Below are 9,991 nucleotides of genomic sequence, written 5' to 3' on the forward strand. Positions count from 1 at the left end.
CATTTTCCCCTCTACTGTTTCCAACTGCTTATCGAGATCAGCTTGCCTTGATTTTTTTCTGAGCCATCACCTGTTTTCTTCTAAGTGCTCAGGAAGGCGTACGACAGCCAATGTTTGTTGTCATTATCATTATTAAGCTGAATCATCAGGACTAGTGAATGGTTTCTAGCTTTGACCCCTTTGGGGGAACTTTCTTCTGAAATCTACATAGACACCAGTCTCAGCCCTTGACCTCCAATAATGGTCTGTAAAAAAGAACATAGAATCCTAAATAATAGAGCGTCTGGTTTTTTTTTTTTTAATTATAAACAAAGATTTTAATCCAGTCTTCCCCTCCTAACACGCGCGCGCACACACACACGAAAATCTTGAACACAAAGAAGAACCAACTGTTACTTTTATGCAGAGTCATCTGATAGTTTAAAAATGTATATTAATAATGAATCTCTACACTTTATTTAATTTCCAAGAAATAGCTTTAGAGAAAATACAAATATTGTGTATTCTGGCCAGTGGGCTAAAATCTATACCTGCATTTAGAAGTCTTGTTTGCAAGATACCACAACCTATTTCCCAGCTCCCAAAGAATCTCTGTACCTTTGGAATCTCCTCATGGGAGGTCACCCAAGAAAGTGGTAGACTCCCTTCTTTGGCCCATCTGGGACTGCGCTGATTTGGGTGGCTCTCTTCCTCAGGCCAATCGCATAAGGAAAGAATGGAATATGTTGGAATAAATAAACAAGCAAACCTCTGACAATAAAAAAAGAAGCATCTGTCTTGAGAAATATTTGTCCTTTGAATGTTTTATGTTAGAAATCAAAAATTATAGGAAAGCAAAGATTAAAACGGAAGTTAATGAAATACTGGTTACTCTTTCACGGATTCATGCCACAAGTGTATATGGATTGTGCACCATGTCTTAGGCCCTGGGGTGCAATTAAAACAAGGAACAAGTTAGCATGGGCATTGTACACCCTGAGCCTATGGGTAAGAGGGAGATACAGACAGAGAAAGGCAATTACACTCTATGATAAAACCCATGATGAGGAAGTACAGGGTGTTATGGTATCCATAGGAGGCAGTGAATCCAAAATAGGGTGCGTAGGGTAGCCAGAGAGACTTCTGGAGTCCTTTCTGCGCAGGGATCTGAAGGAAGAATGAGGTAAAGACGGTGGATTGAGAACATGGGGGTGGAAGGAATAATCTTCTAGGCAGAGAGAATAATATCCACCAAGGTCTGGGGCTAATGGAGAGCCATGCACATTAAAGGAAATAAACACAGGACTGAGTAATGGGTCAGAGAACTGAAAGAATCGGGGTACTTCAGGCTGACTGTCTGAAGCCTGCTGTTGGTAGCAGTCCTACTAGAAACGCCATGAAATCCTATCATCTGAATTAGACCAGCCATGTGGCCAGACCTTGAAGTTGAAAATGGAAAGCAACCTAAAAATGGTTGGCTCGCTCACTAGGTAGGTGTAGACCCTAACTTTTGTTGGCCTTTGCTTGTTCGTTCTTGTCTTTGGTTTGGGATCTCCTATTTTTCGACTTATTTGTCCTGCTGTGTTAATCACCGCTATTCTGCCCCTGACCGTTTCAAGGAGGGATTCTGTGGCGTTGACTCAGGTGGCCTCATCCTCACCAAACCCTTTTCCCCGATTGGACTTTATCGCCTCCGTGACCTCCTCATCTTCCAGGGCTCCTTCTGATAGACCTCCTCTCTGCGGCAGAACTTAACATTTGCTCCATTAGAATCAAGAGGTGTGGGGCGCCTGGGTGGCTCAGTCGGTTGGGCGTCCGACTTCGGCTCAGGTCATGATCTCGCGGTCCGTGAGTTCGAGCCCCGCATCGGACTCTGTGCCGACAGCTCAGAGCCTGGAGCCTGTTTCGGATTCTGTGTCTCCCTCTCTCTCTGACCCTCCCCTGTTCATGCTTTGTCTGTCTCTGTCTCAAAAATAAATAAACGTTAAAAAAAATTAAAAAAAAAAAAAAAGAATCAAGAGGTGTAACAAGTTATGACAGTTTATTTCTCCTTTTGCTATGTTTTCTTTAGAAAAACCTCCCTATTTACTGTCTTTAAAGTGATTTATGGGTGACTGCTTTGTTTCTACTCCCCTAGGACACCCTGGCTTGTTTATTTTATCCTTCTTTTATCAAAATACCTTGAACTGTTCCTCACATGGACTTTTTATTTAGGTATCATTTATGCTTCTGTCTTTCCTGGACTACTTTTCCATGTGACCTTTTGACAGTCTTTCCAGAAAGATTTTCTTTCGGGATGTGCTCAATATGGCCTCTTGTTCCCTTGTAGATTTTTTTTTTTTTTTTTTTGCTACCTCTATTTCGCCACATTTTCCCCCTGTGCTATATAGAAGGGAAAGTTTTGGTGATAAAAGGGGACCTTAAAATAAAATGAACAATCAAAGGAACTTGGCCTTCCCCATTTCAATCAGAAAATTGAGGGCAGCAAATTCTCTGAAGGTGTATAGAAAATGCCACTGGGGAGCTGTTCATATACTTCTGATTAGAGATTTGACGCTTTACTGCCGTAAACTATTGACTGACTGCTTTGCCTATTTGGGTCAACATAACTTCCAGTATGTTTTGAATATTAGAATTTTCTGTGACCTTAAGTGTGCATTGGAGCAAGTATTGAAATCATATGTAATCTAAGTCAGTCAGAGAGACAAAAAACCATATGATTTCACTCAAATTTTAGAAACAAAACAAACAAGCCAAGGAAAAAAGACAGCGAGAGAGAGACAAAGCAAGAAACAAAACTGTTGACTATAGAGAACACACCGAGGAACACCAGAGAGCCGGTGGGCGGGGACACGGGTGGAACAGGTGATGGGGATTAAGGAGCTCACCTGTCATGATGAGCACCGAGTGACGTCTGGAATTGGTGACTCACTGTATTGTACACCTGAAATTAATACAACACCGCTAACTACTGGAATCAAAACCAAAACAATTTAAAAAATCAAACTGGAAAAGAAACAGTAAAATTGTTCTCACACGCTTCAAAAACAACAAAACACCACGTGTAATCTGTCAGATGTTTCACCAGTGCATTTGCCAAAGCAGAAGAACTTGATGGCACTAACCTATGTTCAGGCCACGTTATGTCTCACTTTGCGTGGACCTCCAGATCCGAGATCACTTATAACTGTGTCGACGTGCCAGTATCCCGGGGAAAGGTAAAAACTTACATCACTATTTCTAATACATGACTGTTACAGATCAGATAATAGGATTTTTCTTTCATTCATGTCTTTAATGAAACCATTACTCCTCGCATCATCAGCTTTGACGCTAGGCAGAGAGAGAGGACTCGACATCACAGGTAGAAACTCCCTCAGTGGTTGATTTACCTTATTTGTTCTTAGGAATCTGAACATCTAAAATTCTCAGATTGTTCCCAGTTTTTACTTTAATGGGTTGAATAGTTATTGCCTGGTAGTTATGACATAAATAAGTATAGTTTCAATTTCTGTTCGTTAGCCAGGCTGTGAAAATGATGACTTAAATCTGAGAGATACTTTTACAGCTGCTTTTGATTGTGGCCTTCTGACTAATTGCATCATGATTACGTGGTGTCTTAATTTTGGGAAGAATGTTAATTCACAGATACAGGACTAACTAAAGTGGAAAGACACATCTATGGAGCATCATGGTATATTCTTTCTGACATATAAATAAAGTTTCACATTACGCTGTGATTATACCTACAGTGGCATATCCATAAGCCCTCCATGGACAACTTTTTAACCTCTTAGCCATTTTTGTATTTTGTTTGAAAGGAACATACTAACAAAATTGCAAAAATAGTTATTTCTGTTATTTAATGACCCTAGCCAAAGTAACTAAGAAATAAGCTGATAGGGGCGCCTGGGTGGCGCAGTCGGTTAAGCGTCCGACTTCAGCCAGGTCACGATCTCACGGTCCGTGAGTTCGAGCCCCGCGTCAGGCTCTGGGCTGATGGCTCGGAGCCTGGAGCCTGTTTCCGATTCTGTGTCTCCCTCTCTCTCTGCCCCTCCCCCGTTCATGCTCTGTCTCTCTCTGTCCCAAAAATAAATAAAAAACGTTGAAAAAAAATTTAAAAAAAAAAAAAAAGAAAAAAAAAAAAAAGAAATAAGCTGATTATAGCCAAAATTGTACTGCAAATATCTCTTCCCCCACTTATCTCATACCATTCCTACAACACGTATACGTACCCGGGTCCCTCCTCTGTCCTCCCACCAACGCTTTCCTTAAGACAAAAGAACCATCCTCAATTAACCTACAACAAAGGAGGTAAGAATGTACAACGGGGAAAATATAGTCCCTTCAATAGATGGGGCTGGGAAAGCTGGACAGCTACATGCAAAAGAACGAAACTGGACTACTTTTTAGAGCATACACAAAAATAAACTCAGAATGGATTTAAAGACCTGAAAGCATAAAACTCCTAGAAGAAAACATAGGCAGTAGTCTCTTTAACATCAGCCTTGGCAACGTTTGTCTAGATAGGTCTCCTCAGGTAAGGGAAACAAAAGCAAAACTAAATTATCAGGACTACACCAAAATAAAAAGCTTTTGCACAATGAAGGAGACCGTCAACAAAATGAAAAGTCAAACCCACTGAATGGGAGAAGACATTTGTAAGTGACATATCCAATAGGGGTTCATATCCAAAATATATAAAGAACTTCTACAACTCAATACCAAAAATACAAATACTCTGATTGAAAAGTGGACAGAAGATCTGAATAGACATTTTCTCCAATGAAGACACACAGATAGCCAACACATACATGAAAAGATGCTCATCGTTACTAATAATCGGGGAAACTCAAATAAAAACCACAGTGAGATATCCGCTTACACCTGTCAGAATGTCTACTATCAAAAAGACGAGAAACAACAAATGTTGGCAAGGGTGTGGAGACAAAGGAACCCTTGTGCGCTATTGGTGGGGATGTAAATTGACAGAGCCATTGTGGAAAACAGGATGGAGTTTCCTTAAAAAATTAAAAATAGAAATACCATACCTTCCAGTGATTCCGCTATCGGGTATTTACCCAGAGAAAATGAAAACACTAAATTGAAGAGATACATTCACCCCTGTGTGTAGCGTAGCATTAGTTACAGCAGGCAAGATATGGAAGCAACCTAAGTGTCCATCCATAGATGAATGGATATGCACCTACATACCAGCACCCTTCATGTTTGAGGGCAGAAAGCCTTTTCACCAAAGCCCTATTTTTAGAGTAGTTCTGCACCAGCCTATACTGTTTCCTTTTTGTAAGTTGAAAGCAATACTCCGCCTAAAAACTGTTTTGTTTTGTTTTGTTTTTTAATTTTTTTTTCAACGTTTTTTATTTATTTTTGGGACAGAGAGAGACAGAGCATGAACGGGGGAGGGGCAGAGAGAGAGGGAGACACAGAATCGGAAACAGGCTCCAGGCTCCGAGCCATCCGCCCAGAGCCCGACGCGGGGCTCGAACTCACGGACCGCGAGATCGTGACCTGGCTGAAGTCGGACGCTTAACCGACTGCGCCACCCAGGCGCCCCTAAAAACTGTTTTGAAAATGTGTTGGAGCCTCCTTGGGAATAACCCAGTGGTTTTGCCGAGCCCCCGGCCCACCTTTTTTTCAAGGTTACGGAAGTACAAAGAGTAGATTCAGTTTGTTACCTAAAGGATGTGCTTGGAGGAAACGAAAGTTACTTCTAGTTAGCGAGTTCTTTGCTATTCGGGTAACAACAATTTGTCACAATTTGACAAGATACACTTTTTAAATGCGGGGTTGGAAAGGAGGGTACAGATCGCTCTAGGCGGGAAGGAGAGGTTCTCAGGGAAGCAGATAATGTGTTGTGATATGATATTTTACTCCACACCCATATTGTAAACAAACACCGCCGGAGTGTGGTATATAAACCCTCCACTCCCTCACTGGGGCTGATGTGAAAGCATGTGTGCTGTGTTAAGAGAACTAGTGTCGATGGGGCGCCTGGGTGGCGCAGTCGGTTAAGCGTCCGACTTCAGCCAGGTCACGATCTCGCAGTCCGTGAGTTCGAGCCCCGCGTCAGGCTCTGGGCTGATGGATCGGAGCCTGGAGCCTGTTTCCGATTCTGTGTCTCCCTCTCTCTGTGCCCCTCCCCCGTTCATGCTCTGTCTCTCTCTGTCCCAAAAATAAATTAAAAAAAAAAAAAAAAAAAAAAAAAAAAAAAAAACGTTGAAAAAAAAAAAAAATTTAAAAAAAAAAAGAGAACTAGTGTCGGGGCGCCTGGGTGGCCCAGTCGGTTGAGCGTCCGACTTCAGCTCAGGTCGCGATCTCACGGTCTGTGAGTTCGAGCCCCGCGTCAGGCTCTGTGCTGACAGCTCAGAGCCTGGAGCCTGCTTCCGATTCTGTGTCTCCCTCTCTCTCTGCCCCTCCCCCATTCATGCTCTGTCTCTCTCTGTCTCAAAAATAAATAAACATTAAAAAAATTAAAATAAATAAATAAATAAATAAATAAAAAGAGAACTAGTGTATATGTTTGCATTTGGAGGGATTGGCTGGTCATTTTCTTCTCCACACTGACTGTACGGTTCGCAATTTGAAGTTCAGGTTACTTCTGGTTGGAGCACGGTCCATTTTCACTTATAAAATTTGCAGATGATCAGTCGGTAGTTCACTCTTTTTGGTAATCATTTCAAAGTCTAGCTGGCCTCGGCTTTCTGTCTGAACACTTTCTGAGGTTTCTTTCCTTCCAGTGCCCTCCTTCAGTGTCCCCCCCCCCCCCCCCCCCCGTGTTTACAAAATTTGGAAGATAGGTAACCCTACTCGGAGAAGGGAGGGCAAATGTGTTTCATTTTGGTTACCTGCTGTTTTGGATGGTGACATCTCCAGGCAGTGTGTCATTTAAGGAGCCCTGCCCAGGAGCCAGTCTCTAACGAGTTTGTTAATCTCACACTATTGGAGAAACCACTAGGCTGTGACCCGGGACTAGTGCTGTGCTAGTTTTTAGCACTTATAATTCAGCTGCGTACATATGGACATCTCTTCGGTAATAAAACAGCGGGAACCATTGTCTTTTGATAACATAGACAGCTTTTAGGTGTTGTTATGTGTCTTACCAAAACCAGTAACTTTGAGGAAACTTAAACCAATTATTCCACTTTTGGGAAACCAAAACCCCATTATTTTTACTTCCACATGTAATACTGTCACCTTGGGCTGCCATTGGGCTGAGCGCCGCCCACGAGTGATGCAAGCATTGTGGCATTAAACAAACACGTACTGATGTCCTGCTGTGTGTCAGGACCATGCTGGGTGCTAAGTGTGCCAAGGTGAGCAGGGCAATCCCTGTCCCCCAGGAGGTTGAGAGCTAGGGAGGGAAATTGAGCCAGGGGCGAATGACTGTAATTCCATGCGGACCATGCCGGTTTTATGTGACACGGAGAAGCGTCCCTAACTGCGCTTTCGGGAAGAGGCAGCCGGGAAGGCCTCCTGATGAAGGATGCTTGGATTGAGTCAGAGAGGATGAACATCAGCCTGTCTCCAACCAGAGTGGGAGGCGGTGTGGGAGGGGACGGCAGTGACGGCAGAGATGTCCCGTGAGTCACAACAAAGAGCAGTCTGCATTCTGAGGAGGGCGTTGTTGGCATATACAGTGAAGGAGATCAGAGGCAAGGAGGAAGCTGGAAAACGAGGCCAGACTGACTCCTGAGTGCTCCGGGGCCGTGTGGATAAGTTTGGGCTTCATCCTTCGTAAGCCAACAGGGAGCCATCGAGAGTTTTCAGTGGAGGGGCGCCTGGGTGGCTCGGTCACTTAAAGGTCTGGCTTCAGCTCAGGTCACGATCTTGTGGTTCGTGAGTTCAAGCCCTGTGTCGGGCTGTGTGCTGACAGCTCAGCTTCGGGCTCTGTGTCTCCCTCTTTCTCTGCCCTTCCCCTGCTCGCACTCTGTCTTCCTCTCCCTCAAAAATAAATACACGTGAAAAAGAAATTAAGAAAAGAAAGTTATCAGTGGGGAAGTCACGTGGTCAGAGTTGCACGTTAGGCAGTTTAATTGACAGAGGACAGAACTGACAGCAAGATGGAACCCAGGAGGGGAGCTGTGAGACTCTGCTGGTAGTTGGGGTAAGATGTGGACCAGACGGTGTTAGGGCTGGAGGAGGGAGGCAGCCTCAAGAACGATAAGCTTCTGACCAACAGAACGTGACGATTTCCTGGATAGGAGGCCGAGGGAGCAAGAGAAGTCCAGGTGACTCCCAGCATCCTAGCTCAGGAGTCCGGATGGATGGCAAGATCAAGAATAAAATGGAGTCTGTTTTGGGGGCAAGTGATGGGTGAGGCTTTCTCTACACCTGCCACGTGACCAAGTACACACACACACACACACACACACACACACACACACACACGAGTTTTAAATTTGTCTTGTTCCCACAGTGCCCGTGCTTCCCCTATGGGAACAAAACTGTGCTTCATTTTTATTACTTGTTTAATTGTCTGTCTTCCTCACTAGACCGCAGGCTCCTGAGGACAGGGATCGTGCTGGCCTTCTTCACGATCATTCTGCCGTTAGCAGGCTGCCTGGCACAGGGGAGGCTTCTGTATGAAAGGAGTATGAGTTGTTTTCAGATCATCATTAACTGTCCGCCGTACATTTTCAGTTAGGTTTCTGCAGTAATTTTTTTCCAGTTTATTTCTTTATTTTGAGAGAGAGACAGCACGAAGGGAGGGGGGAAGGGCAGAGAGAGAAGGAGAGAGAGGAGAGAGAATCCTTAGCAGGCTCTGTGCTACCAGTACAGAGCCCGATGCGGGGCTTGAACCCACGAAAGCGTGAGACTATGACCTGAACTGAAATCAAGAGTCAGATGCTTAACCAATTGAGCCACCCAAGCATCCCTCTACGGCGTTTTATTTATTTATTTTAAAAAAATTTTTTTAACGTTTTTTTATTTATTTTTGAGACAGAGAGAGACAGAGCATGAACAGAGGAGGGTCAGAGAGAGGGAGACACAGAATCTGAAACAGGCTCCAGGCTCCGAGCTGTCAGCACAGAGCCCGACGCGGGGCTCGAACTCACGGACCGCGAGATCATGACCTGAGCCGAAGTCGGCCGCCCAACCAACTGAGCCACCCAGGCGCCCCACACAGCGTTTTATTTTTAATGACAGCCCTGTGGGACTTGTTAGTTGGTAAAGAGACTGGAGCTACCCACATCACTGAGCCTGGAGTCCAGCCCCAACCCTGCCCTTGGCAGCTTTGTGATCCAGGGCGAGGGACATCCCCTCTCCTGGGTATTGTTTCTTCATGAAGCTACTAGGGGATTTGGACACGGATGACTGATGAACTCCTGCCCACTCGTAATGCCTTGCAAGTGAGGGAGACCTTTTATTGGACTGGTTAAAAAGAGAAAAAATAGAAATATATTAAACCCTTTGCTGAGCGGAAAAAGAAAAAAACCCTCAGGAAAACAGAAAGCCCACCCTGTGAGTACACTTGACATTAAATTTTCATTCTTTCCCAATTTTTTTGTTGTAGGTGGCCTTACTAAATCAGAGACAAATCAACTGTGTGATATCTGTTCTGTTTCCACGAGCTGTAGTTGTTGTCCTAAGGTTTTATGGTGCCAGTGGTCGACCAAGTCAAGGGACGGTTTCAGTGACGCCGTCCGTGTTCATGGTGTGCCAGCCTGTGCCTGAGTCCCCCTCGTAGCTCCGTGTGCACTGGAGGCTCCCTTTGTCGCCAATGTCTCTCTGTCCCTAAGAGCCCTGCATTGATTCCGCTTCTAAATGGCTTCCCCTTCTTGCAAAGCATCATTATACTGCATAGGAAAGAATGTGAGCTCAGAGGCGTCTTTGTCCAAGAAAACTTTGAAGGCACATTTCTTGAACTGTTGAGACATTCAGCAGACAGTAGCTCCTTTCCTCATGGATGCATGTGTTTGACTCTGGCAGGAACCTTTGACATATTTTTCCATAGTTTCATTTATTGGGACTTCCTAGGGACATTTGACTT

Source organism: Neofelis nebulosa, chromosome 6, assembly GCF_028018385.1.
Source record: "Neofelis nebulosa isolate mNeoNeb1 chromosome 6, mNeoNeb1.pri, whole genome shotgun sequence".
Classification (NCBI taxonomy): domain Eukaryota; kingdom Metazoa; phylum Chordata; class Mammalia; order Carnivora; family Felidae; genus Neofelis; species Neofelis nebulosa.